The following is a 23,021-nucleotide window of genomic DNA, read 5'->3' as shown; positions in this document are numbered from 1 at the left end:
AGGCTGGCATGAGGAACATGAATCTCGGAGTGGAGGGCAGTCAGTCCTTGAGTGGGGGTCAGCATGACGAATGTGAATCCTGATTGGAACCCCACATTGGGAGGCCAGTCCCTGAGAAAATATACTGTGGTGTGGCTGAGTGATGGTGCAGAGCAGACGTGGAGATTTGGAGCGGAGCAATGTCAATTGTTGGACTGGGGCCTGGCATGGGTGGTCAGACCCTGCTCTCAGCTACTGCAATCTAATGCTTATTTGTAATTTGTTGACTGTAATGTCTATCCTTTTAACAATGTCATATTTCTAATGTATATTATGAATCACCTGTAAAGTAACGCAACTACTTTTTCTTATTTTATTCCTCTTTTTGTATCTGAGATTTGTACCTAGGTACTTTGTACCTTATACCTAGGCACCATAAGAGGCAACATTGTCAACTTTTCATTGTACCCCTGAATTTGAGAATATGTGACAATAAAGGATATGCTAATTCTAGGACACTGGGAAATCTCCCTGCAGTTCTTCGAATAATGCCCTGCATCTTTTACATCTACCCAGCAGGCAGTTGAGTTCTCATCTGAAGACAGCTCAGACAGGGTAACATTGCCTCATTTACTGGTGTATTACCCTAGAGACTGTGCTTAGGGCCTTTGGAGCAGGACATGAAGCCACAGTAATTCACAATAGTATTATCCAAAGAGATGGCTACATGACCTATCCACCACATGTGGCCCTCTAGGTCTTTATGCTATTTTCCACGGGCAGAAGTGGGTACTGCTGGAAATCAGAGTCTAGATTAGAGTGGGGCTGGAAAAGCACAGCAGGTCAGGCAGCATCCGAGAAGCCGGGAAATCAACTTTTCGGGCAAAAGTCCTTTATCAGGAATGAACACAGAAGATCCACAGCAGAACAAATGAACTATTTACTATGAGCCCTCTGACAATGTGCCAGAAAATGAAGTGACGCTGGGTCATCAGTGCTGTGTAGGTTTGATAATTCTTAGGTTTTTTTTTTCTCTTCCGCTAGTTGCTTCCATTAATTGTGTATTGTTGTATGACTCTTCAAGAATGGGAACTGGAAATGGTTCTAAAGGAAAGAGGGGAGGTGATACTGAAGAATGCCCATTAGACTTCTGAAGTATTGAACTTAGAAATGGCCTGTGGAGAGTAAAAATAATCCTTTGCAGCTCTGTCTTAAGTGAAAAGAATTTGGCAGCTCTCAACTTTTCACCATTCTAGGAATGCAGCCAAACCTATTCATCAACTTCTCTCCTTCAATCAAGGAGCAGTGTAAATAGCCCGACTTTCAAGGGCTCAAAAATACACAAAACTATAATTAGGTTGAAGCTGTCAGCTACAGAAAAACATGCAGGGTGCTGATTTGTATGTGGAAGGCATCAATACTTCGCAAGAGATAGGTTTCTGTTCACTTAACTAGATCAGTGTTTACTAGATGCTGATTTCCAATCTTTTGGGACAGGTTTTAAAAATACCTCGATATTTTTTCAGTGTCTGGAGATGTACAGCTTGAAATTCTGTACTTGTGCTGAAAACCTGTGTCACAGCACTTGGCTGACATGTATTCCAAAGAGAGAATAGCAGGAATCTCCCTCACCCTGGTCAGGGACAGTTACAGCATTTAACACACAACTTTGCCTTTTGATGCCATTATTGTTGTGTTCAAAAGTTAGCGTGAATTTGAAAAAAGGTAGTCATCCTCAGAAAGGTAGCCTGGTCGTAGCCTACAAATTGAACTAAATTATCTGAAAAAAGATAATGGCTGGTAATTTAGAGTAATCCCACTGGATTTTTTTCAAGTCTATTTTCAATTTTGTTTCTTGTTTACATGGATGCATGGGGAATTGGTGTAAGAATAATTTATTTTATTTTTTAGCTGCCAGGATTACAGTGCTACTAATTACAGTGATGGTACAGGGTGACATGTACCAACATTCTGAAATGGGAGCACCGTTCGATCTTTGTTGTGTTAACTCAGGGCTTCCGTCAAGGTAACAGGCTAGATCTAAACTTTACATGATACTGCAAAGTAGGAGGTCCACAGCTCAGCTTTCATCTTTCCATTTTTATCTCCATTTGAAGGAAAGAAATGGCATCAAGATAAAGGTGGCCTGGAAAGGGCTAATCAGTTGTGGATGTCAGAGGTTAATGTGACCTTGTACTCATGCATGCATTTTCCACATTTCCGTGCTCTCCAGTTGGGATCATTAGGACAGTGGATTATTTGCTCTCTCCCTTGCAGATGCACAAGGTTAAAGGTTAAAGGTCATATGATACCTGTTCTTGGGCCACAACCTTCCAGCTTTACTATCAGTAGATCCACAACTTTAAAAAATTTTTTGTATTCACTTGTGGGACTTGGGTGTCGCTTGATGGCACATCCCTATTTGCCCTTGAGAAGGTGGTGGTGAGTTGCCTTCTTGAATTGCTGCAGTCCACTTGCTGTGGATTGACCCACAATGCCGGTGGGGAGGGAATTCCAGGATTTTGACCCAATGACTGTGAAGGAACAGCGGTACATTACCAAGTCAGGGTGGCGAGTGGCTTGGATGGGAACTTGCAGTGGTGGTGTTCCCAAGTACCTGCTGCCCTTGTCCTTCTAGATGGAAATGGACATGGGCTTGAGAAGTGCTGTTTAAGGATCTTTGGTGAATTTCTGCAGTGCATCTTGTAGATAGTACATACTGCTGCAACTGAGTGCCAATGGTGGAGGGATTGAATGTTTGTAGATGCGGTGCCAATTAAGTGGATTACTTTGTCATGGATGGTATCAAGCTTCTTGAGTGTTGTTGGAGTGGCACCCATCCAGGCAAGTGTAGAGTAATCCATCACAGTCCTGGCTTGTGCCTAGTAGATGGTGATAAACGTGGGGGTGTCAGAAGATGAGTTATCCGCTGCAGTATCCCTAGTCTCTGACCTGTTTTTATAGCCACTGTGTTTATGTGGTGAGTCCAGTTGAATTTCTTGTCAATGGTAACTCCAAGGATGTTGACAGTGGGGGATTCAGTGATTGCAATACAGTTGAAAATCTTTGGAAATTAAGCTCTAACTCTAACTGGCTTTGTTTCGTTCCATAGTTGAAATGACAAAGGCAATCAAGAATTTTTTATTGTTGCTCTCTTGGGAAAGTAGCACAAGTTCTCACAGTGCCAGGGACCCGGGTTCAATTCCAGCCTCAGACGACTGTGTGGAGTTTGCACATTTTCCCAATGTCTGCGTGGGTTTCCTCCGGGTGCTCTGGTCCGCTCCCACAATCTAAAGATGGATAGGTTAGGTGAATTGGCCAAGCTAAATTGTTCCTAGTGTTAGGTGCATTAGTAAGGGGTAAACACAGGGTAGGGGAATGGGTCTGGGTGGGTTACTCTTCAGAGGGTCGGAGTGGACTTGTTGTGTCGAAGGGCCTGTTTCCATTACTGTAGGGAATCTAATCTAATCTTCAAGTCCTGATGTATAGATGATGGAGTTAAGACAAATACCAATTCTGTCAAGTGCAGGGCACCATAATAAGGGACTAGAGATCTTTCAGATTGCAATTGAGAGGACTCTGTAACCAGGAGTAGAATTTGTTCTTCAACTTCCAGGTGCTCAGCTCTGCTTTTGGGTAAGGGGTTGGTTTGATGTTGGCAGGTTCTGTTTCAGCTGGGGACACAGCCAGGTCCTTAAACAGGACTTGAATCCTGGAATACTACTGGGGTCATATCATTGCAGGCAAAGTACATGGGAGCTCAACTTGCTCAATGGAAAGGGACAAAGTTTATCTTAATATTTTGAACCCTTTCTCTGATAATCAGGTTGAGTACAATAATTGGCCAATCTGCCTTAATGAAAGTGTTTTTCAATCATTTCTTTGCTTACTTTTCAGTGATTATATTTACACTTAACAAAGTGCTTCAGACAGCTATTATCAACATTAATCAATTTTAGGCTATACTTTTACAATTTAGATTACATTCCTTATAGTGTGAAAACAAGTCCACACCAACCCTCCGAAGAGTAACCCACCCAGACCCATTCCCCTCTGACTAATGCACCTAACACTATGGGCAATTTAGCATGGCCAATTCACCTGACCTGCACATCTTTTGGACTGTGGGAGGAAACCGAGCACCTGGAGGAAACTCAAGCAGACACAGGGAGAATGTGCAAACTCCACATAGTCGCCAAGGCTGGAATCGAACCTGAATCCCTGGTACTGTGAGGTAGCAGTGCTAACAACTGAGCCATCTGAGTGGCTTAGATACCTGAGTCCTCTGTTCAGCTAAATTTTAGTAAGACACCCTTTAATTTACCAGTTTGATATTGACTTACACCAGCACATGAAAAATTAGCCCAAGTGAACACTTCAACATGAAAAAACCTAAATTAACATTTGCTTAACATCAAAACTTTTAGAATATAACAAAACCTGTCATGTGCTGATTCATTGCAATGTTTATTGGATGCAATTTTTAATAAAAGAAGTTGAAAATATTTCTTAACTTGTTCACCAGTGTTATGACAACAGATCAAAACTCTGAAGTAAACTGGACATTTTTAACTTTTATTTCCAAGATGTGACTTTTTAAAAAATGTGGACTGTTACAGACAAAGCAAAAGACTGTCCATGTAAATTCAGTGCTGTTCGGCAAAGTTCTACGTGTGACCCATAGAGTGCTACACCTGTAGAGTGTCAGTGAAATTTCAGAGAGAGATGCCAACACAAAAAGTTAATGACCAGGGCTGACCATCTTCCACCTCTCAGCAGCACATCTCACCTTTCACCTAATTTTTGCCTTTCCAGATATATACAAAAAAGGGGTTAAAAACCAACTGTAACCTTGGTCTGTGTGTGCTAGTGCGAGAGTTGAACTAGTGGAAAAAAAAAGGTGTGCCCGTGACCTGATGTTCATGTGTACTAGCTTGGATTGGTGTGTTGTGAAGATCACCCACTGGTCACTTGTGCATTGTAGGTATTCTACTGCTCTGAGTGCTAGAAGCCATCTAGCTAACAATCCGGTCAACATTAAACAGGCCAACAGAAATATTATCTCTCTGACTGCTGCCAGAAAGATACAGTCAAAAGGAAACAGGATAAACAGATTTCAATTAACCTGCAAAAATCACAAATCCTGAAATCGACTGTTCAACAATCAATGGTCTAGTACGTACTCTCATGAATTCCTGAGACAGACTGATCTGAATCTTTCAAATTTTATCTTTTATTTTGGAGTCACTTCTTATTCCCAATTAGTGTTGCATAATTATTACTTTTGTTTAACAACTAAAAAGCTCAGTTTTTGTTAGCTCAAGGAAGCCTGCTTAAATTGGCTCTCTTTAAAATATAGATTGATTTGTTCTGGGAGAGAGATTTCCACAAAGGAGGGATGCTTTAGAAATTAACTTTGCTGTGATCAACCGATGCAGGGGTGGCGGGGGGGGGGGGGGGGGGGGGAGGTGGGGGGGGAGCGAGAGGGAGCTAGTTTGTCTCTGCTCAACTGGAAGTTTGGCAATTTAGGAAATCCAACTGGATTGTAATTACTGAGGGAAGTTTTCTCAGATCCGGTTATATCACCAGTAAGACTAGATTGATGACTTTTAACTTCTCACATCCTTCACAAGACAACGAGAGTTGGACAATAATTGTTGGCCCAACTAGGGATGCCCACATCCCATGAATGAATACAATACCTCTTACAAATAGTGATGTGGTCATCTGTTTTTGTGATGTTCCTTGAGAGATTTTGTCCATTACACCGGTGTCATAACCATGGGACAGAATTCCACAGACATTTTTAAACTGTAATTCCAAAATGTTTTTTTGTTGACAAGGGGTACTGCTACAGCCAAATGTGGCTAGAGATCTAAATTAAGTGGTTGTCTGGAGAGAGAAAACCCCAAAAAATGTCACACCTAACAATTCACAGGGAACCTCAAACAGCAGCCCTTCGAAGGGGAAAAGGCAAATCAAAATAAATTAGACTGTGATCTTTTGTGACGCTAAAGATAATGAGTGACTGGTAAAGCCCTAATCAGCAACAGGTGAATAATGTCGTAAACCGCAGGCATATTTTACATTATTCCCTTTGCAGAATACACAATGGCCTGGGGTATAAAGCAAATGGCTGGTGTGTGTTTGAGAGGCTGATTGTTCTCATATGTACCAGTGGGCTTCTGGGATTAAGGTTCTCAAAGCCTTGGCTTTGAGCATTAACATGCAGTGAAGGTCGTAGCTGAAGGACTAGTCATCTCTATGTTACAGGTAAAGGGCTTCTCTCACTCTGAGTGCTGACAGCCAGCTCATTAGTAAACCAGACAAAAGGAAACAGGACAACCAAAGGGCTGAATGCTGAAATGCAATCACTGTTGACAAAATCAGAACATGATCTCAAACAACCAAGATAACTAATAATCTTGAACTCGACTACATTGACTGCTGATGTCAACAGTATGGGTAACCTCCACGGCAATTACCGCAAAATTCAATCCATCCTTCACAAACAATTTGGAGACTGGTCCATGTACCTTCCTTTTAACTTTTAGACTTTTGGACTCGCTTCTTATGTCTTATCTGAGTTTGTGTGTTTGTGATAGTAATTAACAAACTCAATCTTTGTCAGCTCAAGAGTGCCTGATTAAACTGGCTCCTTCAAAACATATGTTCATTTGCATCTGGGATCCACAAGGGAAGGGATCCTTTTGTTAAATTAGCATAATTGTGATCAACTGAGGAGGGTTGGTGAATAAAGAAGAGTTGATTCATCCCAACTTATCAAAGCATTTAACGATTCGGGATATCCCAAATAACAATTTGGGAAACCTTGCTCAGAATTGGGCATAACACTGGGCATACCTTCCCTGCTCTTCTCAAAGTGATGCCATCAGCAGGCAAACTGGAATCTCAGTTTAAATGGTGCTGCAGCCCTGTTTGTAATAGTTAAACCCTGGAGTGGGCTTTCAGCTTAGAGGAGAAGGTGCTAAGGCACAGCAGCCACACAACTTGCCAACGACTTTTCTAGAAGACCATTAATTCTAAGAACAGGAAACAGTAGTCGTTTCTTCTTTCTGTGTAAATTACCATTGCAAAAGAAAAGTTTTGATTATAGCGAGACATATCTGCCCAGATGTTCGATAAACATGGTGTGGAAAGTTCCTAAGGAACTAAAGAAGAAGTATTCAGGGATGACGTCACAGTAAAAGAGATTTTAAAAGAGCAAGGGCCCAATGAACAATAGGTGAGGGAGTTGGAATTGTAGGATATTACGGAGGTTTAGGGCTGTGCTTGAATTAACTTCCTCTCAGACAAAATGGCAAGGATATAGTTACAGCTGCTCGACACAAACATCACACATTTCCTTTTGTTTTTACCATTAAAGCATCCTTTCTTGAATCTTTTTTGTTGTACCCAGTAAATTAGTTGCACAAAAAATCCTTTTCTGAATATTTCCTATTTAAGATGATTTATTCATTTCAGTGGTGAGTGATAGAAACTGTAAGGCCATTCCCTAAAATTACCATTGAGTCCATCGATGGTAGGAAAGGAACTGATAGTTATTTTTTGTTAGGTTGGCTGGGGCAGAGGTTAAAAGCCTCTGCACTACTTTGTTGCCAAGGCTGGTTCGCCAACTTTTCAGCAATACTCTGTTCAATTAGCTCTGACTATTTTTCATCCCCACTTTCTTCATCTTGCCATTTTGACCGTTCCTTTAGCTAACTTGGTCCTAAACTCCTGAATTGGCTTTGTACAGGTAGTTCTTCTATGACGTGATGGTTGCATTCTTGTGCAACCGTGTGTTATATAAAAATTGTGCTTTAGAAACAGCGCATAAAGTGTTGGCGATGTAATAGTATTACAGCCAACACACATTATAGAAGTTTGCACTTTAGAAACAGTGTCCCCAATTCATCAATCATGTTACAGCAGATTCATATTAACAAAACTCGCATTATGGCAGAATGATCTGTACCTCCCCATATGCTGTCCTCCTTGGAAATTCTCCTTAAAACTTAAAATGTTCAAACCTTTAGTCCTTCTCCCAAGACCTCTCTCTTCAGTGTTTTTTTTGTCTGATGTTCTCCTTTGAAACAATTTGGGAAGATCTATTATATTACACATGCAATAACAATGCAAGCTTTTATAACAGTGGTTGCTATTTGATTATATTCCCATAAGGTACCCATTCCACAAATACAGCTGTAACAGTGACACAGCACCAGTCTGCAACACACGCTTCATGGGAGGCTCCAAATAAAGGCAAATCAAAATTCAAGTGCCCCCCTGTTATTTAACACCTCATGACGTGTGGAACCTCAAAGACTGATGGCCCAATTTTCATTGACCCTATGCCCTTCTTTCTTACTGTTGCCCTCTTTATACCCAGTGCTGCCTGCAGCTTGGGAAAGCGTATGCTACAGAAAAGGTAATTCTTGACTGCATAATCTTTCAATGCAAAGGCAAGGTAGCCATAACTGACATGTGTTAGGTATAATAGTTTTGTCAAGACTTCAGCTTGCAAACTTAATAAATTTATCCAAGAACACTGTCAAGTTCAGATGCTTTATTATTCTTTGTAGAGTTTGTTATAGGATTCATTTCTGCAATGTCAATGTTAGGATCAGGTGGAATATGACTAATGCTTCCTCAACTTAGTGGTGAGCAACTTGTTGAAGTACCATACTCTTGGCATATTATACCTCGTCTGTTTTCAGTAACCTACCAGCTTCATCCTTTGCTTGTGCCAGCAGGACATGATATGAGTTATGAGTGGTCCAATTCTGGACAAAACTATTTTGTGATCTCCATCTGCATATTCCTCTGGTTGTTACGCTAGACTTTTCACGATCCAAATGTCAGAGGAACTGTGGAGGCAGTTGTTTTTCCCTGATCTCTGTTTTATTTTTGCCAGTTGGTAGGTATCATGCCAGATAACAATGTTCCATAAGGTAGACATGTGATGACAAGCAGTTAGAATGATTTTAATCTAAGAACTGCAAGTTACCAATAAGAAAATAATATTATCGGTGCAGATCAAAGAAAAAGATCAAAGGAAGATCAGCCACATGTTAATTTCCTCCTCTTTATGCATCAACATGAATTGTGCAGAAACTGCAAACAACACAAGGTAAGGATTACAGGTGCACAAGCTGTGAGTATATGCAGTACATTCTCTCGGTGGAATCTGGTTGAGGTATTGGTGGTTTAACAGCCAGCGCCAGGGAGAGACCTATGCTATCTTCCCCATGGAAGGTTTGCTGAGGGAAGTATGTAGGCCACCAATATGCCTTCCTCTGGAATTAAGGCCCCACAGGGGATGACATTGCATCCAATGAGAACTCTTGTCCAATCAGAGGCTTGCAACTCTTGCACTCACTAGCGCCACAGAGGACATTGTGGCTACAGCCAGGAAAACACCCTCAGTATCTAAAACCCACAGAGGACTCAGAACAAAGGTAAGTGATGTGGCATGGTAAGGGAGGGTCAGTTTGGTTTAGGGCACTTATATAGCCCTCTCTGTCCAAAGTTATTAAATGGCCACTTCTGGGCCTCAATAGGCGTTGGTGTGGGCAGATCAGTCATGAATCCTCTTGCCCAGAATGTAATTCTGGTGGAGCCAAGAAAGCAGCTGGGCTTAGGCACTCTATTACCCTGCCTAATGAAGGCCCTCCCATCTCCAAACCTGCCACCTCTGGGAATCCTCTGTTACTGGAAGAAGTTGGGAACATTACTGAGCTACCCATTTCCTTTTAAATTATCTTCTGATTACTTATTTCATACTTACTTGACCCCAGACTTATGTATTTATTTGACATTTGGGCTATTGTATTGTTGACCTTATCCAAAGTTGTGAGACATACCGAAAAACCACAAGGGCTCAATTTTTTTCAAGGAGTGGAGGCACAAGTTGCAAGATGGCGGTACTGATGGAAAGCTAAATGTGAAGGCAATTTAAATCAGGGCTGATGTTGACTTTGTCAGATTACTAAAGCTTACCTTAAAAAGAAAAAGGTGAAAGAGAAAAACTGTTTTTGTTTCTACAGTTCCAGAAAAGAAAAGTGTTTTCAGGAGCGATCTAAATCCTCCATGTCAAGCTGTAGCTAAATACTGCTAAAGTGACATATAAGTATTAATACATCAAAATTATAATGACCTACTTCTTGTCCAAAGTAGGCTGTTGACACATGGGATACTTGTCTCATTTTCTTAGTTCTCCATAAAGGTGAAAATTACAACATTTGACAGATTGAGACATTGAGGATAAAATGGTTTCATCAGATTTATTTACAAAATAGTTAACAGAGAGAAGCTAATGATACAATAAGTTTCTAAGATCCAGGTTCAAGTTCCACCTGCCATAACTTGTCATAATTTGTCTTAACAGGTTAATTGAAATTAATAAGAATTTGGATTAGTCTAATGCTTTAAAAGATGACTATAAAGATTAAATTCCTTTCTTAAGGGATATATTTCTTATGTGATCAAGATTGATGCAGGTCGCAATTCAATGCATAAGGTTAGGTATTGCTGCCAACAGTATGAACGTTTGGAAGGTGATCTCCTGTTGTTCAGTCGCTTGGTTGCTGAAGTCAGAGTTGGCAATCATCTGTGGTTAAAATACAATGATTAGAACAATTTTATGAACACTGAGCGACTAAATACGTGCTCTCGGTTGTTGTGCTTTGTGATTATCCCTTATGTCTTGCCCATTGTGTTGATGAGCCTTTATGGGTTTTAAAACTGAGCATGGGACGTTTATTTGCAATCTAAATTATCTTTGCAAAATGCTCATTCTAAAATAAGCTGTCCTATGGTTAGCTCATCAACATGCAACTCCAGAAAATTATCCACAAGACACTGCAGAAACATATTCCCCAACGTGCTCAATTGGTTTGCCTAGTCTATATGCAGATTGAAGTCACTCATGATTACTGTTAATTAAAGACTTAATTAAAAGGCTTGGCCTTTTGATTGAGAAAAGATGGTTTTAATTTTAATTCAAATCTCACCTGCTCCCAAGGTGCGGAAAGCATCTCTGAACAGGTTGACTAGAAAAATTGGTTAATTTTTTTAAAAATTCAAACATAGTGTAACTAAAATGCAGGAATATCTTTATTTGTTACCAAGAGTTCCAAAATTTTGTGGACATGATAAAGGCATAATTGGAGCAGGGCTACATATAAGTAACACAGAAGTCTACGGACAAGTGAGCATCTGAGAATATATTTGTAATTTAGGAGGAATAATAGAAAAGAAATGCTTGCATTCATACAGAGCTCATTATAGCTTCAGATCATCCTAAAACATTAAATTGTGTGTGTATTTTGCATAATGCGAGGTTAGCTGGTATCATTCTACTTGTTCGTACATAGAGATGCATTCACCACTAAAAAAAATTAAAATCACTAGGAAGACTTAATTAAAAGCCAGTTACAATGTCTCTGTTGCTAGATGCTTTGATCAAGATCAAGCCAACATATGGGAATGGAATGTTCTTTTGCTTAGTGCTGGTGTGAGATATAACTACTTTTATCTGTGTTTGGTGATTAGCTCCCACACATCACAAAATGAGTAGGCAAGCGAGCAAAAACCAAATGGTCTACTTTCAAAATGACACATATTAATCATTACTAATAAAACAGATGTCAATGAAGTCTGGCTTTCTACAGGTAGCTCAGCATGCAAGTACAAACAGCATTTGCTCCTTTTGAAAGTTTGGCAGACACAGAAAGTGCTTGTCTGCTACAATGATGTGGTTGGATATAGAAATCAATGCTTATCTTCCCTCTCTGTGTGAAAAACAAGTTCAATAAGTTGAAATTTGCCTAAGTATGAAGACATAAATTCTGCACTTTTTTTTATTATGATACAATGTCAATGTCATGTTCAAATCTGGACATTTAATTTTAAACATCTAAGGCTAAATTTATTCCTTGACATTAATTTCAGGTAAGGCGTTTCCTAGTATCCGAAGAATTAGGAATAATTACTATTGCAGTGCAAATTCACAGCCCTAGAGCAGGAGAATTGAAAGAACTGCACTTTTTTAATATTGTTCTGAGTTTATGTTTGCTACTTCATGTTTCTGGTCTTAAGACTTCCTTGATGTTGAGACCATAGTGGTATCTTCTCTCCATTGGGTTTTACTTGGCTGCAAGCTATCTTTCCATTCAAGTTGGTAATTTTAACACCATTCTCTGCTTGCTGACAGAGAAGATTATGGTAGCTCCCCTACTGCCGTCTCTACTCACTCCATTAGGGGAGTCACAGCACTGGGCAGCACGGTGGCTCAATGGTTAGCACTGCTGCCTCACAGTACCAGGGACCCGGGTTTGATTCCAGCCTCGGGCGACTGTCTGTGTAGAATTTGCATGTTCTCCCGGTGTCTGTATGGGCTTCTTCTGGGTGCTCCAGTTTCCTCCCATAATCCTAAGATGTGCACGTTTAGATGAATTGGCCATGTTAAATTGCCCATAGTGTTCAGGGGTGTGTAGGTTAGGTGCATTAGTCAGGGGGAAATATGGGGTGGGTGGGTAACTCTTCAATGGGTCGGTGTGGACTTGTTGGGCTGAAGGGCCTCTTTCTGTACTGTAGGGATTCTAATTTTAATCTGTTCTGTAACCTCCACTTTCAAGAAAACCTGTCATCTGTTAGAATTGTCTGAAAAACCATGTGCCACTATCCATGCTGGAACAAATTGGTACAAGTTTCCTGTGCTTCTTGTCTGTTTCTTGACCAGGCTCCTTATGGTAGATGAAAGATCGCTGGTCAGACCAATCCCAACAAAGTGAAACAACAAAGGTGGCACAACAACAATGACTGCCATTTATATTCAGCCTGTAAATTCTGCTGACAAACTAGCATCAAGTCCTGTTCATGCTTCGCCCACTGATTAATATTTGTCTCTGAGTTGAGCAATGCTTCATTTCCAAAGTACTCATCCTAGTTTTTAAATCCATCCATGCCTTTGCCTCTTCCTGAGCTGGACATTTCAGGTTGCCATGCAGCTCCTCTTCCCTAGTACCCAACTGAATAGTTGTTAGGGAGCCTGCCCTTGAACCCTATGGCCACTTCAAAGTAAATTAACACTAGCAGCAGCGTTGTTACTTTAAGGTGATACCTCTGCCCCTATCCCAGGTAATCCTACCTTAGACAGTGCTGTACAGTCATAAAGCCAGTTGTTCTATGGTCCCAGCAGTTCCAGGTGGCAGTAGTGGCCGTCATTGGAATTAGTGAGTCTTAGTGAGAAGAGGTACTTGTCTTAATAACAAGTTGTAGTTTATTGCATGATAGCAAAGGGTACAAGTTACACTGGATAGTTAGACATAGTTTCTAAGAGTAACCAGGAGCCAAGAATGACATATCTGACCAGATTGAGATTTCGAATAAGATTCCTCTTTTTCCCATCCACAACTGTCTGACATCATCAGATTAGGTGAAGCTTATTGCTATCTTTAAAATTAACACCTTGTATATTATCGTTACCTTACACAACAATGCACACACACTGCCATCAATCAGCGAGCAGCTACCAGCAGTGGCCAGTTCTCATGACTGTAACCTGAATCTGAAGGCTGGCAGGGCCTGAGCTGATACATCCTTGTTTGCTCAGTATCACATTGACGCCCACTCTTCAAAAAGAACCTCCCAGTTTTTTGAGTGAAGTTAGTTAATTACAATGGTATGGTATGAGTTAATTTAGCATATTGACCATGTGCTGCTGATGATCAATAAATAGAAATGGATGCCTCCTTTAAAGAGACCTTTTACTTACGGTGTACTTCAGGCTGGAGTGTCCTTCCATTTCTGGTCAAGAGCGTAACCACCGTATGATGTTTTCTGTCACTGCATTACATCAATGAGTTTTACCTTGCTCTTCCAAGGAGGCAAAACTAATAAACATAAACCACACTGTGATGAAAATGACATTTCTGGAAAGTGCAGGCAAATCCAAACAATGGGATTGTCACCAGCTGGTTGTTGGCTCCTCAAGGTAAATGGCATTTTCAACATCTCTCATGGTCCAGTGGAAGGAGGAACACACCCCTCAACTCCCTCAAAGAAGCCTTCTCCTTCTTCCAGTGTCAAATTCCAACCAAAACCCAGTCTTCAATTCACCGATCTCACCAACTGGTGCCTTATCAGTGACCACCCTAACCCTCCCACATTTGGTTGCCAGGGCCATCTCCAAGGTTCAGTTCTTCTATTCTTTATGATACAACTGGCCTACCAACCGTGTTGTCCATTTGCCAGACAGGAAGAGGAACTGATGATGAGCTTTTGCCATTAAAATCAGTGAGACCTCCACATTCCCAGTGTTTGCTGGGCTTTTTGACCACTTTTCAGCCACCTGTTTAATATGGAAGTCAATAGCTATGGAAAAATTGCAGAGCAACATTAGTGTTGTTGTGATAATCTAGAACTGCTCACTCCCTATTTTGATTGCGTAATTGACAGAGAAAATTTTCAGGTGAGCACAGTAAGTGGATTTCTTTTAGAAATCTGCAGTGCTGTTTTAAAGATAAGACTGAGTGTGTATTTTCTGATGGCCCAGCAGTTGTTCCAGTGTAGATGGGAGTTGCACATGGGAGCCCTGTGGAATCTCCATCATAACAAACTCTGAAGCAATTACACAGGAAATTAAAGATTCCACTGGGCAATTCCTTTATGTTTTGAAAGTATCCATTTAAATCAGGATTCAGAAGTTTCCAATGAAATGAGTAAGCAATTACTCAGGAATGGTTAGACTATTAAACACATAGTCTACTTCCTGAGTAACTAATCAACTGGCCATACTTGTCCTCCTATTTCAGAGACTGCAATTTCTCCTCCCCCGTGGTCAGCAATGCCCAGCACATCTCCTCCACTTCCCACACCTTCGCCCTCGAACACCACCTCTCCAACGCAACAAGGACAGAAACCCCTGTCATCAACTTACACCCCACCAGCCTCCGGATACAGGGCATTATCCTCTGCCTTTTCTGCCACCTACAATCAAACCCCACCATTAGAGATATATTTCCCTGCCAAATCCTATCTGTGTTCCGCAGAAACCATTCCCTCTGTGACTCCCTTGTTAGGTCCACACCCCCCACCAACCCACCCTCCACTCCAGGCACCTTTCCTTGCCGCCGCAAGAGGTGTAAAACCTGTGCCGATACCTCTCCCCTCACCTCCATCCAAGGCCCCAAAGGATCCTTCCACATTCGGCAGAGATTTTCCTGCACATCTGAACACCTCAGCTACTGTGTCCGTTGCTCTCAATGTGGTCTCCTCTACATCGGGGATACAGGACACCTACTCGCGGAGCATTTCAGGGAACATCTCTGGGACACATGCACCAAACAACCCCAACGACCTGCGGCTGACCAATTCAACTTCCCCTCCCACTCCACCAAGGACATGCAAGTCCTGGGCCTCCTTCACCGCCAAATCCAAGCCACCCAATGCCTGGAGGAAGAACGCTTAATCTTCCACTTTGGGACCCTCCAACCGCATAGCATCAACATTGGCTTTACCAGTTTCCAAATCTCCACTCCCCCACCTCATCCCAGATCTCATCCTCCAACTTGGCACCATCCTCTTGAATTGTCCTACCTGTCCATCTTCCTTCCCACCGATCTGCTCCACCCTCCTCACTGACCTATCACTATCACCCCCCCCCACCTGCCTATTGCCTTCCCAGCTACCTTCCCCGCAGCCCCACCTCCCTCATATTTATCTCTCAGCCTCCCCGCCTACCCACATCCCTGATGAAGGGCTTAGGCCTGAAATGTTGACTGTCCTGCTCCTCAGATGCTGCCTGACCTGCTGTGCTTTTCTAGCACCACCCTTTTCGAGTCTGATTTCTTTCCCCAGCATTTGCAGTCCTCACTATCTCCTTATTTCACATAACCCCAATCACAACTTCCCCAGACAACCTACATCCCTCCCCCCCCAGACCATGATCTGACACCTTTCTGTCTCTCCCCAAGGCCCTTGAGACCTGCTCCAGATCCGACACTACCCCCTCATCCCCTCCTTGCATGCAGTCAACCTGGAAACCCTTCGAGTGCCGATAACTGGCAACCTGAGCTGGATTTCCCACATAGATGTGACGGTTAAGGAGGCACAACAATGCCTCTTCTTTCTCAAACGTCTCAAAACTCTGGCATGTCCATAAGGACCTCACCAACTTATACATATGCACCATGGAAAGCATACTGTCCAGGTGCATAACAGTCTAGTGCGGCAACTGCTCGACCCAGGACTGTAAGAAAGTAAAAAACTTGCCATTCTACCCATCTGGCACACTATCCTGCACCCTGTTGGCACCTTATTCCATCTGGCATCATACTAGCCTGGCACTCTACCTATCTGTCATCCTACCCTCCTGGCACCCTAACCTCACATCTACCTTACACACTCACCTTTTCACAGCAGCTATCAAAGTGTTGTCTGGGATTCCTTACCGGTAAATGTCAAAGAAAAATGGCAGCTCACTATTATGAAAGAAGTGGGTGTTCCCCAATCGTTCTGTCATTATGGAGAAGTATGACTCCATGTTTCTGAAGGATCCCTGATCAGATTCTCCAGTCAGAAATGCAGAGGTCTCTTGCTTCATTAAAAAAAGGGGTTGGACTAACAATCTGCATGAGATGGCCACCCCTCAAAAAATCCAGCCCCTTCTGATTCACTCATCCTGCGGGTGATTTCATCTTTGACTGGGAATGTAAATTAGCAAGTGGCCATTCTTTACTCACCATGCTGAAGTTCCCTTTCCATTTAAGTCAATGAACGAAGAAAGTGAGCTTGGTATACAATGGTCAACCTACTCAATTCATGCCAATGGCCTTCACTGACCTCATACTTTGCTGGTCAGGGCTTTTATAGATCAGCTCCCTATGTAGATACCAGGAATGAGAAATTTTGGATACAAAGAAAGGTTAGACAAATTAGGCTTAATCTCCTTGGAACAGAGAAAATTAAGAGCTGACCTTATTGGGTTGTTCAAAATTATGAGCAATTTTGACAGGGTAAAGAAAGATACCCTGTTTCCATGAGTTGGTGTGTCTGTAACTAAGGGATCACAATTTCACAATTGTCAGCAAGAAAGCCAGGAATGAGATGAGGAGAAACTTCTTTACTCAGAGAGTTGTCAGAATTTGAAATATGTTGCCTGGGAGAATGGTGGAACAGATTCCAGAGGAGATTTCAGAGCTGGAGATGTGTTTGAAAGGATGAAGTTAGAGAGTGACGGAGGTAGGGCTGGAGAATGGGACAAGTTGGGCAGCTTTCAGGAGCTGGTATAGACACATGGATCGAGTGGCCTCCTTCTGTACTGTAAAATTATATGATTCCATGATTCTATGTCTTTGCTAATCATGATGCCATTCTACTCTTGCAGTGTTTTGAAGGCAAAATGTCCTTCATTTTGGGAGCTCCCTGTTTGAGTCAACAGCTGAGGCAGTGTATGAATTGAACTAAAATGATGCTTTTTTGTCAATGTGGGCTCACATGAGGAAATCTATCTGGTACAATATGTAGGGGCAAGCTCTATCTTTTTTCAAGTCTGGAAAGGTTTGGCAGTGTTGACTTAATTTAGAAACCACTGCAGAGAGAAGGTGATAAGGCTTTGATCAATCCAAATTGCGATTCTCTGATAAATTGTGTGATGGGGAAGAAAAAGTGGTCAAGATGACTATTCACATTTCAGCAACACACCAAGAGAGTGACTTGATTCCTGATTTTGTGTTCAGCTTACTTCTTATTTCTGTGTTGACATTTCCACATATTTCAACACTCGCTCACGAAGTGCAAAGTGGTGTAAGTATTTCTGCAAACATCACATTGAAACTAACTGCTCTGAGTTTTGCAGAAGATGAATTTTTAAAAGCGCATGTTCTTTTCGATAACACAGTCTGAGTAAAAAGTGGAATTTTCTAAACCATTTTCTCCATGTTTCCACACTGCCGTGTACATTGGAAGTGTTGAGACTTGTTAAGATACAGCTCCAACAATGTTAGCCAAACAACCTCTCCAATGTCATACCCATTAGATTCTTCTTCAGCAGTGAGGCTGCGATACCAAAGCTTAGATTGAGGATCAGTTCAATTTTGAAGGGCACCCAAAATACTGCCAACTGGTAAAATGAGGCAGAGGTGCCAGTAGACATTTCCATCATGGATGAGCATTTCAGTTAAATTCAATCCTGTCTTCAGCCTATGTCAAATAGGTTCCAGCAGGAGTTACTGGAGTCAGTCCTGACTGGGACACCTGCCTTATTTGACTCTTTGCTCCTGCAAGGATATAGCAAATTGCTGTCCCCCCCTGGCCCTGCTTTGTAGCTTATTGCTTCCATACCACCAATGCACAGCTAAAATGGCTGGTATTGCAAACTAAATCTTTTTTCTCATGTGGGCAAAGCACAGCACTGAATAGACTTTCCCAGTGCTGGAAGCAGAAATTTGAAGAGGTTGATCTTAATTTATTCCTGATTTAACTGATGACAATCTCTGGAGGGATTGTGGGTGACAGCATTTAATCTGAAATATTAATTAGTGGGTAATCACTGGAAGGGGAATTGATGTTAAATGAAGTTCCACAGAGGTCAGTTTGCAGGCCTGACTCTGCAGGCTAATGAAAATCTTTTCAGTCGCTCTCAGGAAACAGCTTGTTCAGTAACTGGAAATGCAATGGCTTCGAAATTATTCTACAGATCTACTGCAGCCTGAGCCACTGAGAACATTCCACTCATGAGAAACCCACAGGATGATGGTGCAATGTTGAAATAGCAGAAATGGAATGGCCTGCTGCATAGTTTGCTTTGTATTTCCTTCTCTTGTGCTTTAGGGGGAGGAAGATGAAAGGAAATTGGTCTAAAAAGAGCCTTATCCTATATGAGTTACTGCTGCTATTGACCTTGTTCATTCACAAAAAAAGGGTCAAATTGAATGTGACTGAAAAATACGTGATGGAGCATAGTTTCTCCAAGGTTGAGGCCTCGGCTGACTTGTGTTTTTGTTCATGTTGATGCACACAAAGTAAATCATTATATCACCCAGGCACTTCATTCTTATCCTATCATCTTTATGGATAGGTTCAAAATACAAATTGTAGATATAATTAATTCCTAAGATGCTGGTGTTCTTGCATGATTATTCTTTAAAACATTCCAATTATAATTTCTTTCTATGTGCCACCTTAAAAACTCTGCCACACATTTACAGCCTATTCATGATGTCATAGCAGGAAGTTATAGTAGTATGTGAAGGTCAAACGTACATGAATGTGGAGGGGAGACTCTCTATCACATCAGGTGTAGCTATGAACTAGTGTCATATAAACACATTATCATTTTGCCAGATTTGCTACTCAGAATATATAGTCATCACTGCAATGAAACAAAGATATATATGTCATGCAATTGTAAAGTGTCTTTTCTCACCCTGACATTCCAAAACATTTTATAGCCAATTAATTACTTTTGAAGTGTAGCCAATGTGCTAATAAAGGCAATGCAGCTGTCAATATACATATCAAGCTCCCACAAACACCAATCTGATAGTTTGTCTTTTGGTGCTAATTGAATGATAAGTATTGACAAGCACACAAGGAACAGTTACCCTTTTCTCCTTTAAAGATCCCACAGTATTGTGTCAACATCTGTCTAAGAGAGCCAACAGAATCATGTCTCAATTGACAGGGTAACACTCGGTGTGTTGGCCTGCATTATATATTTACAGATTGGGGTTCCAATCATAATCTTCTGACTCAGACATGAGTACACTCCTAGGAGAAAAAGAGAACTGCAGATGCTGGAGATCAGCGTCAAAAAATGTGGCGCTGGAAAAGCACAGCAGGTCAGGCAGCATCCAAGGGGCAGAACAGTTGACGTTTCAAGTATAAGCTCTTCATCAGGAATGTCTTTGAGCATAAATTCTTCATTAGGAATGATGAAGAGTTTATGCTTGAAACACCGACTATCCTGCTCCCTGGGTGCTGCCTGACTGGCTGTGTTTTTCCAGCACCACATTTTTTGACTCTGATCTCCAGCATCTGCAATCCTCTTTTTCTCCCAGTTGATCCACAGTGGACCCCTCATGACTTAGTATCATGAATGACTCAGGCATCCACATCTATCTTGGTAAAGTTAAAAATCACACAACACCAGGTTATAGTCCAACAGGTTTAATTGGAAGTATACTAGCTTTCGGAGTGCCGCTCCTTCATCAGGTGATAGTGATGGCATTCCGAAAGCTACTGTGCTTCCAATTAAACCTGTTGGACTATAACCTGGTGTTGTGTGATTTTTAACTTTGTACACCTCAGTCCAACACCAGCATCTCCAAATCATATCTTGCTAAAGTAAGTGTAGAGATGATACAATCAGATCAGAAATATCCTAAATAATGCTGACTTTGCTGTCAATCCTTCTGAGATAATGTTAAACACACTGTAATTATTCTGTCTGGCCCCAGGTTGGATTCTTGTTCTTCATCATATTCAGTGAACCTCTGATGGATAGTGCCCTAACAGTCCCTGCAGTCATAGAGTCACAGTGATGTACAGCATGGAAACAGACCCTTCTGTCCAACTCATCCATGCTGACCAGATATCCCAACCCAATCTAGTCCCACCTGCCAGCACCCGGCCCATATCCCTCCAAACCCTTCCCATTTATATATCCATCCAGATGCCTTTTAAAAATGTTGCAATTGTGCTAGCCTCCACCACTTCCTCTGGCAGCTCGTTCCATACATGTACCACCCTCTACATGAAAAAGTTGCCTCTTAGGTCTCTTTTATATCTTTCCATTCTCATCCTAAACATATGTCCTCTAGTTCTGGCCTCCCCCCACCCCAGGGAAAAGACTTTGTCTATTTATCCTATCCATGCCCCTCATGATTTTATAGACCTCTATAAGATCACCCCTCAGTCTCTGATGCTCCAGGGAAATCAGCCCTAGCCCATTCAACCTCTCCCTATACATACAGTCATACAACACAGAAACTGACTCTTCAGTCCAATGCAACAATCAGACATCCCAATCTGGTCTAGTCCTATTTGCCAGCATTTGACCCATATTCCTCTAAACCCTTCCTATTCATGTACCTATCCAGATGCCTTTTATATGTTGTAATTGTCCTTAACTCCATTACTTCCTCTGGCAGTTCATTCCATACAAGCACCACCCTCCGTGTGAAAACATTACTCCTTGGGTCCTTTTTATAACTTTTCCCTCTTACCTTAGACCTGTGCCCTCTAGTTTTGGATTCCCCCACATTAGGAAAAAGACCTCGGCTCTTCACTCTATCCACTCCCTTCATGATTTTATAAACATCTGTAGGGTCACGTTTTGGCCCCCAACGCTCCAGGGTAAAAAACTCCAGCCTATTCAGCTTCTCCCTAATTACTCAAACCCTCCAGTCCCAGCAACATCCTTGTAAATCTGTTCTGAACACTCTCAAGTTTACTGGCATCCTTCCGATAGAAGAGCGACCAGAATTGTATGCAGTATTCTAAAAATGTCCTCACCAATGCCCTTTGCAGTGCAACATGACATCCCAACCACTATGCTCAATGTTCTGACCAATAAAGGCAAGCATGCCAAATGCCTTCTTCACTACCCTATGTACTTGCTACTCCCCTTTCAAGGAACTATGCACCTACACCCCTCAGTCTGTTTGTTCAGCAACACTCCCCAGGACCTTACCATTAAGTGTAGAAGTCCTGCCCTGGTTTCCCTTAGCAAAATGCAACACATCACATTCATCTAAATTAAATTCTATCTGCCACTCCTTGGCCAATTGGCCTATCTGATCCAGGTCCCGTGGTACCCTGAGATAATCTTCTTCACTGTCCAGTACATTACCCATTTTGGTGTCATCTGCAAAACAATATATCATCTACATAAACATGTAGGATATTATTCAGGTAGCTGGTAAATAGTTGCAGTCATGCAATAAATTCCATATGTTTTATTTAACAAGACTGTTCTAGTTAGATCAGGAAGGTGGCTATCCTCATCCATGTGATCACTTCAGGCGAGACAAAGTGCACACACATACACACAACACTGCTGAGATGTAGATCGAAGCGTTTTGCAATGTGAGGATCTTGATATTTGGCCAGAATCAATTATGTAAATCCTGCCTGGGCCAGTGCCTGCATTCCTGGAATACCAAGTTTAAACACTAGATTTTTTTTCAGAAAAGAATGTTCACACAAGGTGAAATTTAAAGCATAACTAATATCCAAAAACACTGGTTTATTTGAAGTTGGGCCCTGTCATTTGAATTACTTTACCAGAAAATGAAACATTATACTTGCTAGACTCTTGGTAATTGTGTTGCCCAGTGTGAAGCGGAGCCTTTAAAGTCTCAGGTTCAATCCAAAGTCTGTGGTGTGTTGCTGATTTTTTTTTATTTGCAGCATAGCAGTGGACAAATGACTAATGGTTTTATCTTCCGAGGATTAAAATCAGACCAGATCTACATTCCTGAGCACTGTCAAGTATCTCTGCTGGAATGGGGATAGAGCAAATGAGGACAGGATTCAGCTCAAACCTAGAAATGCTCACTGCCAGTTCAGTGCAATGCCTTATGGAAGCATTACCTGTGGGGCTGTACCTTACACTCAGTTAATACCGTGATTAAGTTTAAGAGCCGCGATGTTTTGCTGCAGCTCTACAAGTCCCTGGTGAGACCACACTTGGAATATTGTGTCCAGTTCTGGTCGCCCTACTATAGGAAAGATACAGAGGCTTTGGACAGGGTGCAAAGAAGGTTTACCAGGATGCTGTCTGGACTGGAGGGCTTGCCTCATGAAGAGAGGTTGAATAAGTTCTGACTTTTCTCTCTGGAGAGAAGGAGGAAGAGAGGAGACCTGATCGAGATGTACAAAATAATGAGAGGAATAGATAGAATCATTAGCCAGAGACTTTTCCTCAGGGCAGGATTGACTGGTACGAGAAGTCATAGTTTGAAGATATTAGGAGGAAGGTATAAAGGAGTCGTCAGAGGTAGAGAGTTGTGAATGCATGGAATGCGTTGCCA

General features: G+C 41.7%; 2 long non-coding RNA genes across 2 annotated transcripts in view; one reads left to right on the top strand and one right to left on the bottom strand.

Annotated features, from left to right (window-relative positions):
- The first annotated feature begins 9,422 nt into the window (after positions 1–9,422).
- LOC148148553 (uncharacterized) overlaps positions 9,423–23,021 on the top strand; it is a 144,305-nt gene continuing 130,706 nt past the window's right edge. The window contains exon 1 of the long non-coding RNA XR_015758761.1: positions 9,423–9,440. This is a non-coding gene — a long non-coding RNA (uncharacterized LOC148148553). The remainder of the gene's footprint in view (positions 9,441–23,021) is intronic.
- The window catches only part of LOC148148555 (uncharacterized), a 52,577-nt gene continuing 39,813 nt past the window's right edge, over positions 10,258–23,021 (bottom strand). Inside the window, exon 3 of the long non-coding RNA XR_015758760.1 lies at positions 10,258–10,591. This is a non-coding gene — a long non-coding RNA (uncharacterized LOC148148555). The remainder of the gene's footprint in view (positions 10,592–23,021) is intronic.

Source organism: Chiloscyllium plagiosum, unplaced genomic scaffold, assembly GCF_037043375.1.
Source record: "Chiloscyllium plagiosum isolate Xiang-an unplaced genomic scaffold, Cpla_swu_hap1 HiC_scaffold_12, whole genome shotgun sequence".
Classification (NCBI taxonomy): Eukaryota; Metazoa; Chordata; class Chondrichthyes; order Orectolobiformes; family Hemiscylliidae; genus Chiloscyllium; species Chiloscyllium plagiosum.
Note: the sequence above shows the minus strand (reverse complement) of the source record. Positions and strands in the feature narration are given on the sequence as shown.